At 39.6% G+C, this 13,284-nt stretch overlaps 1 pseudogene; it reads right to left on the bottom strand.

Moving 5' to 3' along the window:
* Nucleotides 1-7,450: 7,450 nt before the first annotated feature.
* Nucleotides 7,451-8,133, bottom strand: LOC115283996 (annotated as a pseudogene).
* Nucleotides 8,134-13,284: the final 5,151 nt, after the last annotated feature.

Here is a 13,284-nt window from a genome sequence, read left to right as displayed (position 1 = left end):
ATCGTCGCGGGTCCTTCTCCTGAGGGAGGGAGAGAAAAAGGGGGCAGGAGAGGGAGACGCAGAGAGTAAAGACATAAATCAGGGTTCTCCGATCAGGCGAAAGAGAGCGTTTATTCAAAGAACTGTTCTTTATATAGTCTTCAGGGGGGGGAAACAAGGCAAGCTGACCTAGGCAGGCTACAGAGTCGAATGCATATCATAGAAGCGCCCTGGCTTTGCCTCAGCAATCTTGGGGGATGGAGAACTAACACTGAATACGGTTTTGATCTTTTGTGTGCCTTGGCCACTCACATCTAGCTCAGCAAGACAGTCGCCAAAAGTTATTTTGACCAGGAAATGGCAATCTCCAGCCTCCAGATGCAAATCTTGTTTACTGGCTCACTCAACGGAGTGATAATCCTTGCCTGAGGCAGACAGAAAACTTGGCGGGCCGACACACTCTAATTTCAGTTGCCTAAGCATTGCCTGCCTCTCAGGTCTAGTCTCTCTTTTTAGCTAAAGAAATGAATATTCCAAGGACTTGGAAGTGAAATCTATGATGTAAACATTTTGCTTCTTGTGTACTGTGTCATAAACAGATGAATAAACTGAACTTTTACTTTAAGAAACAACTTTTCCTAGATCACATAGTTAAGAAGTGGCACAGATGGGATTTGGAGCAAAACAGTTTAGTGCCAGTCTATGTTTTTAACTATTTATTGTTCCTCATAAGCATTTCTATGGCTATGGGCCCCTGTTCTCCCACCTCCAAAATCCATTTCTATGTTTCTTCATTCATTCAACAGATACTTACTAAAGACCTACAATGTGCCAGGCAGTGTTCTAGGCATAGTGCTCTAACAGTAAACAAGGTCTGCCAACGTGAAATATCTAATGGGGTATAACAAGTGAAGAATGGTGAGAGAAAAGGAATTAATCTATAATACAGCATCATGTAGTTGCACATGTTTGAAGTAAATAAAATAGAGATGAGTTTTACTTGCTTTGTCTGAACCAGTCACTAGTTGCAGATTAAGGCAATTTCTCCTCTTTGGAGAAAGTCAAGTTTGCTGCCTATTGTTCTGGGCTTACAGGAAGGCACGTGGCTTCTGTGACAGCTTTTTTTTCTTATTAATTCCCTCTTGCCTGCTGCGATCGCAGAAAACTGCAGCATATTCTCTTTCAGAAGCCTAAGCTCCTGAGGAGCTTGCCCACTTATTCCTGTTTCATAGGACCCAAATCTTCTTTGGTCCATTTACATAGCAAAAAGTACAAGGTGCCCTGAGGATGGAGAATGCTTAGCTCTCTCCCAGCTCAGGTTCTCAGCTCTTCCCAGGTCCCAGAAACTCCCTTCTCAGTCCTGCCACAAGTGGATGATCTCACAACATTCCAACCAAGTCAGTCTAAAATAATAAAAATATTTCCAACATCCAATAACAATCTGTTACACTTTTGACCCTTTAAACAGGGCACTCTGCCATGCACTATGCATCATAATATCAAGCTTAAAAGTAAAGCAGTCAGCTATTTTACCAGCAAAATGGATTTATTTGGGAATAACAGCAGAATTGCAATTCAGGACATATAAGCTATAGCAAACTATGCACGAGTCCAGAGATCAAAGGAGAGGAACATTACTTTAAAGAGAAAAGGAAAATGCTGGGGGGTTATATTTGTGAATGATATGTGTAATCAAGGCACAAGGATGCAAAAGCACCTGACTCTGAAAGTTTCAAACAGACCAGGCATGTTCACTTGCCAATGACAAAATCCAAATGAGTGTTGGTGAAATAAGAATTTGGTTCAGTGAGTCCAACAGCAGGAAAATGGACTAATGTCTCAAAGCCTGTCTCCAGAGTGCTGAAAATACTTCCAGGTTTATGTAAGGAAAATGTGAAACAAACATCAGTGGGCACATGCTGCTGGGCAGTAAAGGTCAGGTTGAGCATTGTCTTGGTGTCAATCATGTGGGGTCTTCCTGGTGTCAGGGAAGTCATTATTGCTTGAAGGAGTAGTTTTGATTGCCATAACAGTATGTTTTGCAAACTGGGTCTGTTGCCTGAGTTAAAAGATAAGCTGAAAAGAAGAACTTAATCAATCAGTAAATATAGACTGAGGTCTAAATGGAGATAGTTGTAGTCCTCTTTCAATAGTCCATTGGAAGAAAGCCAGGGTTCAGGGTGGTAATGATTTCTCATCAGCTGAGTTGTAGTATTTTCTTATTGGTTGAGCTTGTTGCTGGGCAAGGAGAAATTCTTCCTTTCTTCTGCCAGAGTAGTAAAGTACGCTTCTTCCTGTTGGCGTCTGCAATTGACAATGAGTGGTACTTATACAGGCTGGCTGGGTTTGAGGAAACAGAAGGGATTCCACAGGACCAGCCAAGAGGGTCCTTGGCTTCACACAGAATAGAAATCAAATGTGAGCTGAAAGGAAGTGAAAGCAGAATTTACTGAAGACATAGAGAGTGTATATATGGACAGAGCATCTTGGAGACTCAGAAATGAAAGAAGAGTGAGTCTTGTTCTTTTCTTGGGGCCTGGAGTTTTTATTAAGGATAATAGTTTGGTGCATAAGTCTTTCTTAGTAATCCAGGAAGAAAGACCAGAGGTTAAATGTTCTTAAGTCATTTATGCCCTGGAGCCAGGGGTCTGGATGAGTCAGTAATCTTGGAAAATGTTCATGATGACCTCACCTGGTCACTCCTTATATACTATGTATTGTGTTGGAAGACTCCAAAGAGACTATTAAATCTTTGACCCTTACAAGGAAGACATGCATTCTCTATCCTATAATGTGTGCATAAGGGAGGGGGATATAGGTACTAACAACAGAAGCAGGAAAAGGAGCAAAAAAAAAAGCATTTTTTTCATGGTTTCCCTTTAGTTTTTCTGTCTAAGTAGGGCATGATAGTTCCCCCTTTTGGCCTATCAACTCCATTCAAAATGAAGTGTCCTTGGCTTACACTGAGAGGCAACATGGCAGAGAAATAGGGAGCTCCATACTTCCTGACCACATCTCTTAAACAAAGAAGGGCTGAAGCCAAAAGACACTGAACCAAAAGAGTCTTGGAGGAAAAGAGACAGAGTTCACTAAGAAGGCAGCCTCATAGGTGCATGAATGGGGACTGGGGAAGATAAAAATGGGCGGGACCTGAAGGCCCAAAGGGGAGGGAGCCCCTTCTGAGGAGAGACAACAGGAAGAGAAAGAGCAGCTGAAACTGCTCATAGAACTATCCCTGGAGAAGACAAAAACTCAGCTTGGGAAAGAAAGGGATCCGATCATCCCATCTCTAATGGTAGGGCATTTGGAGAGAGACCCTATATCTAACTGCAGCGATTTCGTTGGGCTGGGTGCCCCAGTCCAGTCAGCACCAGGAGGAACTGCTCCCCTACTCCTGTTACTCAATCCCTGGCTAGGAAGTGACCCAAGATGAGGGATTACATTTCAGGCAGTATCATTAAAGCACAAGGACTAAGATCAGGAACAAGGCGGGGCTTGGGATTTAGAACACTGCTCACTTGGCTATGCCTTCAGCACAGGAAGATCAGACTCAAAAGAGAGATTTGCAATGCTTGGTTGGAGAAGAGACTGGTGTGCCTCCATTTTTCTCCCTACAACCATGAAGGAGGGGACTCACGGAGCAGCCCACAGGACCTACAGTGGAGGCAAGACCTGCTTACACCAAACTACACCCATCCATGCTGGAGAGCTGTTTTTTGTTTGTTTGTTTGTTTTATCTGGAGCCCAGTGCAACAACAAGATTGATGCATTGCCATGATTAACTAGATCAATTCTTGCTATTCATATATATTCTCCCTTATCTCATTCTTATCTCTCCCCTCCACTAGACTGGGCACTCTGGTTATTGGTTTGCTTAAACAGTCACATTTAATCCATTCTCATGATGCATATTCTACACCTCCATCATTACATTCCTTTCTATCTCTTTGGAATAATCCGACTATATAGCTTCTCTGGGTAACATTATCTTCATTTCTTTCTCCTCGCCTTCTACAATATTCTTCGTTTTCTCTCTGAATTAAGCCCTTTAGTCTCTCTTCCTGGACTATGTTCAATTTCTCTTTCTCCCCACCCCTGTCATTTCTCTCTTTGTATGTGCCCTTCCATCAGCATTGCCTCCACTCTGTTCTTTATTTGTATCTGGGATTTCTGGTTTTCTGCTTTTAGACTGCCCTTTGTCTTTTGTTGTCACCCCCCCCCGATTGTTTGTTTGTTTATTTGATTTGTTTGTGCATTTGTGTGCTTTGTTTCCTGTTTGTTTGTTTGTCTGTTTTCCTTTCCAGGGATACCTAAATTAACAAGCAAAAGTGCACATGATGGAAGGTTCCAAAATCACTACAAGTAGGGAAATATAACAACCAAAGGCACAACAAAAGAGACCAAGGGACACCATTAAAAGAACACTTCCTGAATCGATAGGTCATGGAGAGTCAATGAGCCTCCTTTAGTATAGCAAAACTCACAGGTGCAAAGCGCATAACAAGGTTTTTTTGTGTTGTTTTGTTAATAGTTTATTGTCAAATTGGTTTCCATATAAAACTCAGTGCTTCTCCTCTCAAGTGTTCCCCCTCCATGACCATCACTCCCTTGCACCCTCTACCTCCTCCTTCTGCCCTAAGTTCATTTTCAGTATTCAATAGTCTCTCATGATTTGTGTCCCTCTCTCCCCAACTCTCTTTCCCCCTTCCCCTCCCTATGGTACTCTGTTAGGTTTCTCCTGTTAGACCTATGCATGTAAACATATGGTATCTGTCCTTCTCTGCCTGACTTATTTCACTCAGCATGACACTCTCAAGGTCCATCCACTTTCCTACAAATGGCCATATTTCATTATTTCTCATTTCCATGTAGTACTCCATTGTGTATATATACCACATCTTCTTGATCCATTCATCGGTGATGGACATTTAGGCTCTTTCCATTATTTGGCTATTGTTGAAAGTGCTGCTATGAACATTGGGGTATATGTTCTCCTATGCATCAGCATAACAAGCTTTTAAAACTTACAAGAGACATAAAGCTGGCCAAAATGATGAAACAGAAGAATTCTCCTCAAAAGAAATTCCAGGAAGAAATGACAGCTAAAGAATTTCCCAAAAAAGATATAAGCTACATAACTGACCAAGAATTTAGAACGGTAGTCATAAAATTAATTGGTGGGCTTGAAAAAGACATAGAAGACACCAGAGAAGCTATTGCTACAAAGATTAGGGACCCTAAAAATAGTTGTGATGAGTTAAAAAATGCTACAAATGAAGTGAATAATAAGATGGAGGTGTCCACTGCATGGATTGAAGAAGCAGAAAGAAGAATAGGTGAATTAGAAGACACAATTATAGAAAAATAGTAAGCTGAGAAAAAGAGAGATAAATTGATCCAGGAGCACAAAAAGAGAATTTGAGAACAGAGTGATGCAATCAAATGGAACAATATTGGAGGGCGGCAAGATGGCAGAGAGGTAAGGAACCCCATTACCTCCCCCACTTGCAATTATCAAACTGAGAAGAATTTAAAAACCACAGCTTTCTGATCTCCAAGAATGGAGGTGGGCTCACAGACCCCTTATTGACAACAGCCTCATGGGTGACTGAGTGTGAAGTGGGACTGGAGACTTTGGGAGAGGGAGCGCTGGCCCAAAGTGGAGCCTGGAGAGAAAGCTCCTAGAAACATAGCACTTGGCCTGTAGAGAGCTGTGTGTCCAGAGGTGCCTAGAACCGCGGAGAGCCGTGAGCGGGACGGCTGTACAGGGTGGTGAAGAGCTGAGGGGAAGAGAAGGAGAGCCTGAATCACTCATAGCGTGATATCTGGAGAGGCGAGACCTCGCCAAAGACTGAGAGCTGCTGGGCACGGAAAGAGAAATTTGTCCCCCTCAGTGGGCTTTTTCTCCCTTGGGCCAGGCAGCTGGTTGACTTCAGGTGGAGCCAGAGGAAAAACTGGCTTCACAATCCCCCTACTCAATCCCAGCCAGTAAGTCGCCCGCCTGCCAGAGATGATGATGGTGATGGTGATGATGATGATGATGATGATGATGATGATGATGATTTTGATGAATCCTTACTATTTTATTTATTTTTATTTTTTTAATATACTTTATTACCAAGTTGGTTTCTATACAATGTCCAGTGCTCTTCCCCACAAGTGCCCCTCTCAAGAACAATCACCCCCTTCCCTATCCCCCCTCCCTCTTCAGCCCTCAGTTTGTGCTCAGCATTCAAAATTCTCTCATGATTTGCCTCACTCGCTCTCCCCAACTCCCCCCCCCCTTTCCCCTTCCCATGGTCACCTATTAGGTTTCTCCTGCTGGAGATTATTATTATTTTTAATTCCATATATATGATGCTACCTATTCAATTTATTAAAAATTATAATAAACATAATAAATTAGTGCTCCAAACTTATGCTGTTCACGTGGAAGACACTATAAGAAAACACAGTAGAGACTGCCTGGAAATAAGAAATTCAAATTCCTTCTATAGAGATGGAGAAATAAAAGGACAAATCTAGTTGTCTAAAAGACAATTCACTGTACACAGTTTATTTACAGTTTTGTACACTGTCTTAATATGAATAGGACCGCTTTTCTACTTGAGCCATTTTTTAACCAAAGCAAAATAACCTAAGTAATACAAGTGTTAAAATACAGCATAAAGATACAAAACCAGACATACTAATTCTAATTAGGAATGTAATTATGATGTTACATTTTTTTATAATCCACAATTATATTTAGGAAATCACACAAACATAGATCACTGATTTGAATGAAATGCATAAATTTGTAGCAAAGCTTTGTAGTTACAAAAAAAAACCAAAAAGATTACCAAAGAATGCACAAAATTAATGTTTATTCCACCTTTGTGTTATATTCCTGGATCCCTCACCAATGTTACATGAGGAAAAAAACAAAAGTAAAACAAATGAAAAACTGAAATCAAAATCACTAATGTTGTCAAGTAGGGAAACAAATAAATTAAAATCTAGCAGCCCTCAGCCAGAGTACAGCAAAGACAATGCTGTAAAAAGAAACAAAAAAAATTGCTAGAAAAGTGTATGCATCATACTTGTTCAAACCAGTAAAATATGCTCCTGCACACAATGGAACATAAACAGAATTTTTTTCCTTTAAGGTATAGAAATGCAAGTTCTTTTTTGAATATTGTGGATGGGTAAAATGTGTTTATAATGGTAATTCTACTACGCTATTACAGAGTGGGCCAGGAACACATTCATGGATTCTGGGGATGATGTGTACTGTAATTCTTTGATTGGGATAGTGGACACTCTAGCCAAAAAGAAAAAAAAAAAGGAACACAGAAGTACAAGACAAAGGCGAATGAGACTTCTCTTATATCTTAGCAACATTTAGATGGAAATCAAATTTAAATGCAGTCCACTCTGTTTTTGAAGAGGCTTTGGTTCAGCTCCCAAATCTCGATTGCTTGATGCAGTCTCCTATGAGAATACTCAGAAGGTGTCTTCTTAAACAACAAACCTATTTTTAGTGGTGGAGCCGCTCTTAGTAGCTGTGTCTGCATGGGACTGATAACCAATAACTATCTTTGGAGGAAGTCCTAACCTTTCCTTGTATACCCTCCCTATATGTGCAACAGCCTCTCTGTTTTCACATTCAGTAGTCCATATTGCTATCTTATCTCCTTTAGCTCTAACATTAAAAACCGCTCCACATACATCATCACTGTAGTCATCAAAAGATTCTCCAATAAGGCACAGCAGTGTCTCTAGCCAAAAGCGATCCAGGTCACTTCGTCTCTGCTGTTTGTTCAATGAAATTAACCATCATCCTCCTCGTTTGTTTTTCTCATCTTCCCACATAGGTTCAATACCATCCTTAAAAAGTGAGTAGTCACAGCCAGGCATTAAATTACTAGACAACTGGATATGGTTGTACAGAGCCTAAAAGTTTTCAACAGCATGAAACTTAGAGATCAGCAGAAGGTTTGATTGCCAAGTTTTGCTTTTATCATTTTTAAAAAACCAGAGTGCCCATCTGTTCTGTAAAGGATGTTTAATATAGTGTTCTGGGTTAACAACCTCCTGATTAGATTCTGTTTTCTCTTCTTCTGAAGGCGGGGGATTAGGAGTAGGGGTGGTTTCCGGTTCCACAGTCGCCATCTTAGATCGATCTCTGGAGATTATTTTAACTGTGGTGGCAACATCAAAGTAAGTGGGCTAGGATTTAGGAAACCTGGCAGAACTTAGAAAACTGAAACAATTTGACCCTCCTGTGGCACAAGGAGGTTGGATGCAAGACAGTGGCTGGCAATGCATGGTCTGAGGGAGGCTTGGGGCGCCACCATTCTTCTCCCCACATCCACTAAGGTGGGGCCTCAGAGAGCATCCCCTGAGACCCGAACTACCTACATCATACCACGCCCATATGTGCTGGAGAGCTGCTGTGGGTTTGCTCATTATTTTTAATTGTTTTTTCTTTCTTTTCTTCATATTTTTACTTTTTAATTTTTCCTTTTGTTTTCTCTTTACTATTTTCCTATTTCCTTCTTTTCTCCTTTTCCCCATGGAGTCTGTGAAGGATCAACATTTATGCACTGCTGTGCTAAGATCAACTCTTACCTTCCAGATAGTTTTTCCTTTATCTCATCCTTATCTCCCCCCTCCTCAGGTCTTATGCTCTCAGACTGTCCTTTATCTCTGGCTGTCACTGTCCCCCCACCTTCTTTTTTTCCTTTCCAGTCCTCTTTTTTCTTTCCTCTTCCTTTTTTTCTCTCCCATTTTGGATAACTTCATTACTTGTTCTGTCAGTGCATTTCCATGCTTGTGTTCCCAGTGTGTTTCTCTGTCTATTTTCATTTTCAGAGTTACCTCAAGAAAAAGCCAAAGCACAGATAGTGGAAAATCCCAAATATAGGCGAGTAGGGAAATAAATTAAGCATAGGCATAACAAGAGAAACTGAGAGACACAATTAAAAGAACATCTCCTGAATCAACAGACCTTACATAGTCAAAGAGTCTCCTTTAATAGAGAAATACTAATACGCATACACTTCAGAACAAGCTGTTAAAACTGACAAGAGACAGAAAGCTAGCCAAAATGATGAAACAAAAGAACTCTCCTCTAAAGAAACTCCAGGAAGAAATCACAGCTATGGAACTGCTCAAAACAGACACAAGCAACACAACTGAACAAGAATTTAGAACGATTGTCATAAAACTAATGACTGGGCTAAAAAGCATAGAAGCCATCAGAGAAGATATTGATACTAAGAATAGGAATATTCAAAATAGCTGTGATGAGTTTAAAAAGGCAATAAGTGAAATGAAAAATAAAATGTAGGCTGCCACTGCAAGGATTGAAAAAGCAGAGAGGAGAATAGGTGAATCAGAAGACACAGTTATAGCAAGAGAGGAAGCCAGAAAAAGAGAGAGAAATTGATACAGGAGCACAATAGGAGAATGAGAGACTTCAGTGATACAATTAAAAGGAAGAGGAAGAAGGAGAGACAGATCCTAAAGAGGTGCTGGACCAAATTACACATGAAAATTTCCCCAAACTGGGGAAAGAGAAAGAAATTGAAATTCAAGAGGCATATCGAACTCCCCTAAGATGTAACTTGAACCGACCTTCAGCACAACATGTCATAGTGAAACTGACAAAATATACAGATACAGGGAGAATTCTGAAAGCATCTAGGGATAAAAGGACACTAACATACAAAGGGAAACCTATCAGAGTGGTTACAGAGCTACTTACTGAAACATGGCAGGCCAGAAAGGAATGGCAGGAAATCTTCAATGTGATAAAGAGGAAAATTATGCAACCAAGAATTCTTTATCTGGTGAGCCTGTCATTCAAAATAGAAGGAGAGATACAGGTTTTTCCAAATAAACAAAAGTTGAGAAAATTCATCATCCCCAAACCAGCCCTACAAGAAATCCTAGATGGACTGTATAAGAGAAAGGTAGCAAGGAATATAAGACACCAGAGACATCAATACAAACATGAACCCTACAGAGAACACAATGAATCTAAACTCACATTTTTCAATAACACTAAATGTAAATGGACTGAATGCTCCCGTCAAATGACACAGGGTAGCAGAATGAATCAAAAACCAAAATACATCTATTTGCTGTCTACAGAAGACTCATCTTATACCTGAAGATACCTTCAGATTGAAAGGAAGGGGATGGAGAAATATCTATCTGGACTTCAAAAGAAAGCTAGAGTAGCCATATTTATATCAGACAAACTGGACTTCAAAGTAAAGGCAGTAACAAAAGATCAAGAAGGACATTATATAATAATTACAGGGTCTCTCCATCAGGAAGAGCTAACAATTATAAACATCTATGCGTCGAATTCAGGACCACCAAAATACATAAAACAACTGATCACAAACAGAAGCAATCTTATTGATAAGAATGTGCTAATTTAAGGGGACTTTAATACACCACTTACAACAATGGATAGGTCAACCAGACAAAAAATAACTAAAGAAACAATGGACCTGAATGGCACACTGGAAGAAATGGAATTAATAGATATATTTAGAACTCTGCATCCTGAAGCGAGGGAATTCACATTCTTCTCGAGTGCACATGGCACAGTCTCCAAGATTGAACACATGCTGGGTCATAAAGCAGCCCTCCATAACTACAAAAAATTGAGGTCATACCATGCACACTTTCAGATCACAATGCTATGAAACTCGAAATCAACCACAGGAAAAAGTCTGGAGAACTTCCAAAAATGTGGAGGTTAAAAATTACCCTACTGAAGAACAATTGGGTGAGCCAGGCAGTTAGAGATGAAAATAAAAAATATATGTAAACAAATGAAAATGAAAATACACCAATCCAAACACTCTGGGATGCAGCAAAGACAGTCCTAAGAGGAAAGCTTATTGCAATCCAGGCCTATTTCAACAAACTGGAAAAAGCACAAATTCAAAGTCTAACAGAGTACCTAAGGAAACTAGAAAGGGAGCAGCAAGAGCACCCCAAACCCAGCAGAAGAAGAGAAATAATAAAAATCAGGGCAGAAATAATAAATATAGAATCCACAAAAACAATTGAACAGAGAAATGAAACCAAGAGTTGGTTTTTTATAAAAAATCAAATTGATAAATCTCTAGCTAGGTTCCTCAGAAAGAAAAGAGAGGACACCCAAATAGACAAAATCATGAAGGAAAATGGATCTATTACAACTGATCTCTCAGAAATACAAGCAATCATCAGAGATTACTATGAAAAATTATATGCCAACAAACTGGTCAATCTAGAAGAAATGGACAAATTCCTAAACATACATGCACTATAAAAATTCAAATGGGAAGAGATAAAAAATCTGAACAAATGCATAACCAGTGAAGAAATCCACTCAGTTATCAAAAATCTCCCAACAAATAAAAGCCCAGGTCAAGATGGCTTCCTAGGGGAATATTACCAGACATTTAAAGCAGAGTTGATACCAATCCTTCTCAAGTTATTCCAAAAAATAGAAATGGAAAGAAGACTTCCGGACTCATTCTACGAAGTACAGATCACTTTTATTCCTAAACCAGACAGAGATGCAACAAAAAAGAGAATGATAGGCCAATATCCTTAATGAATACACATGCAAAAATACTCAACAAGATACTAGCAGATCGAAATCAACAGCATATAAAAAGAATTATCCATCATGAACAAGTGGGATTCACTCCTGGGTTACAGGACTGGTTTAATATTTGCAAATCCATCAATGTGATACATCACATTAACAAAATAAAAGATAAAAACCATATGAACCTGTCAATAGATGCAGAAAAAGCATTTGACAAAATACAACATCTCTTCTTAATAAAAACCCTTGAGAAAGTCGGGATAGAAGGAACTTACTTAAACATCATAAAGGCCATTTATGGAACACCCACAGCGAATGATATCCACAATGGGGAAAAACTGAGAGGTTTCCTCCTGAAATCAGGGACACAACAGGGATGACCACTCTCACCACTGTTTAACATAGTGCTGAAAATCCTAGCATCAGCAATCAGACAACAAAAGGAAATAAAAGGCATAAGAATTGGCAAAGACTAAGACAAATTTTCACTTTTCGCAGATGATATGATACTCTACATGGAAAATACAATCGACTTCACCAGAAAACTTCTAGAACTGATCAATGAATTCAGTAAAGCCGCAGGTTACAAATCAATGTACAGAAATAGGTTGCATTCTTATACACCAAAAATGAAGCAACAGAAATAGAAATCAAGAAACGGAAAAATCATAAAATACCTAGGACTAAACCAAACCAAAGACGTAAAAGATATGTAAGATGAAAAGTATAGAAGGCTTCTGAAAGAAATTGAAGAGGACACCAAGACATGGAAAAACATTCCGTGCTCATGGATCAGAAGAATAAACATTGTTAAAATGTCATTATGACCCAAAGCAATCTACACATTCAATGCAATCCCCATCATAATTGCACCAGGGTTCTTCTCAAAGCTAGAACAAACTATCTTAAAAATCGTATGGAACCACAAAAGACACAGAATAGCCAAAGTAATATTGAAGACGAAAACCAAAACGGGAGGCATCACAATCCCAGGCTTTAGCCTCTACTACAAAGCTGTCATCATCAAGACAGTATGGTACTGGCACAAAAACAGACACATGGATTAATGGAATAGAAAAGAGAGCCCAGAACCAGACCCACAAGTGTATGGCCAATTAATCTTTGACAAAACAGGAAAGAGTATCCAATGGAGAAAAGACAGCCTCTTCAACAGGTGGTGCTGTGACAGCTGGACAGCAATATGTAGAAGAATGAAATTAGACCACTTTCTTACACCATTCACAAAAATAAACTCAAAATGGATGAAGGACCTGAATGTGAGACAGGAAACCATCAAAACCCTCAAGAAGAAAGCAGGAAACAGCCTCCTTGACATAAATTGCAGCAATTTCCACCTCGGCACATTCCCAAAGGCAAGGGAATCAAGAACAGAAATGAACTATTGGGACCTCATCAAGATAAAAAAGCTTCTGCAAGGCAAAGAAAACAATCAAAAAAACTAATAAGCAAATGAGAGAATGGGACAAGATAGTCGCAAATGGCATATTGGATAAAGGTATAGTATACAAAATCTACAAGGAATTCATCAAACTCCATACCTGATAAATGAATAATCCATTGAAGAAATGAGCAGAAGACTTGAACAAACACTTCTCCAAAGAGGACATCCAGATGGTCAACAGGCACATGAAACGATGCTCATCATCACTCAGCATCAGGGAAATACAAATCAAATCAAC

The sequence above is a fragment of the Suricata suricatta genome, chromosome X (assembly GCF_006229205.1).
Source record: "Suricata suricatta isolate VVHF042 chromosome X, meerkat_22Aug2017_6uvM2_HiC, whole genome shotgun sequence".
Taxonomy (NCBI): Eukaryota; Metazoa; Chordata; class Mammalia; order Carnivora; family Herpestidae; genus Suricata; species Suricata suricatta.
Note: the sequence above shows the minus strand (reverse complement) of the source record. Positions and strands in the feature narration are given on the sequence as shown.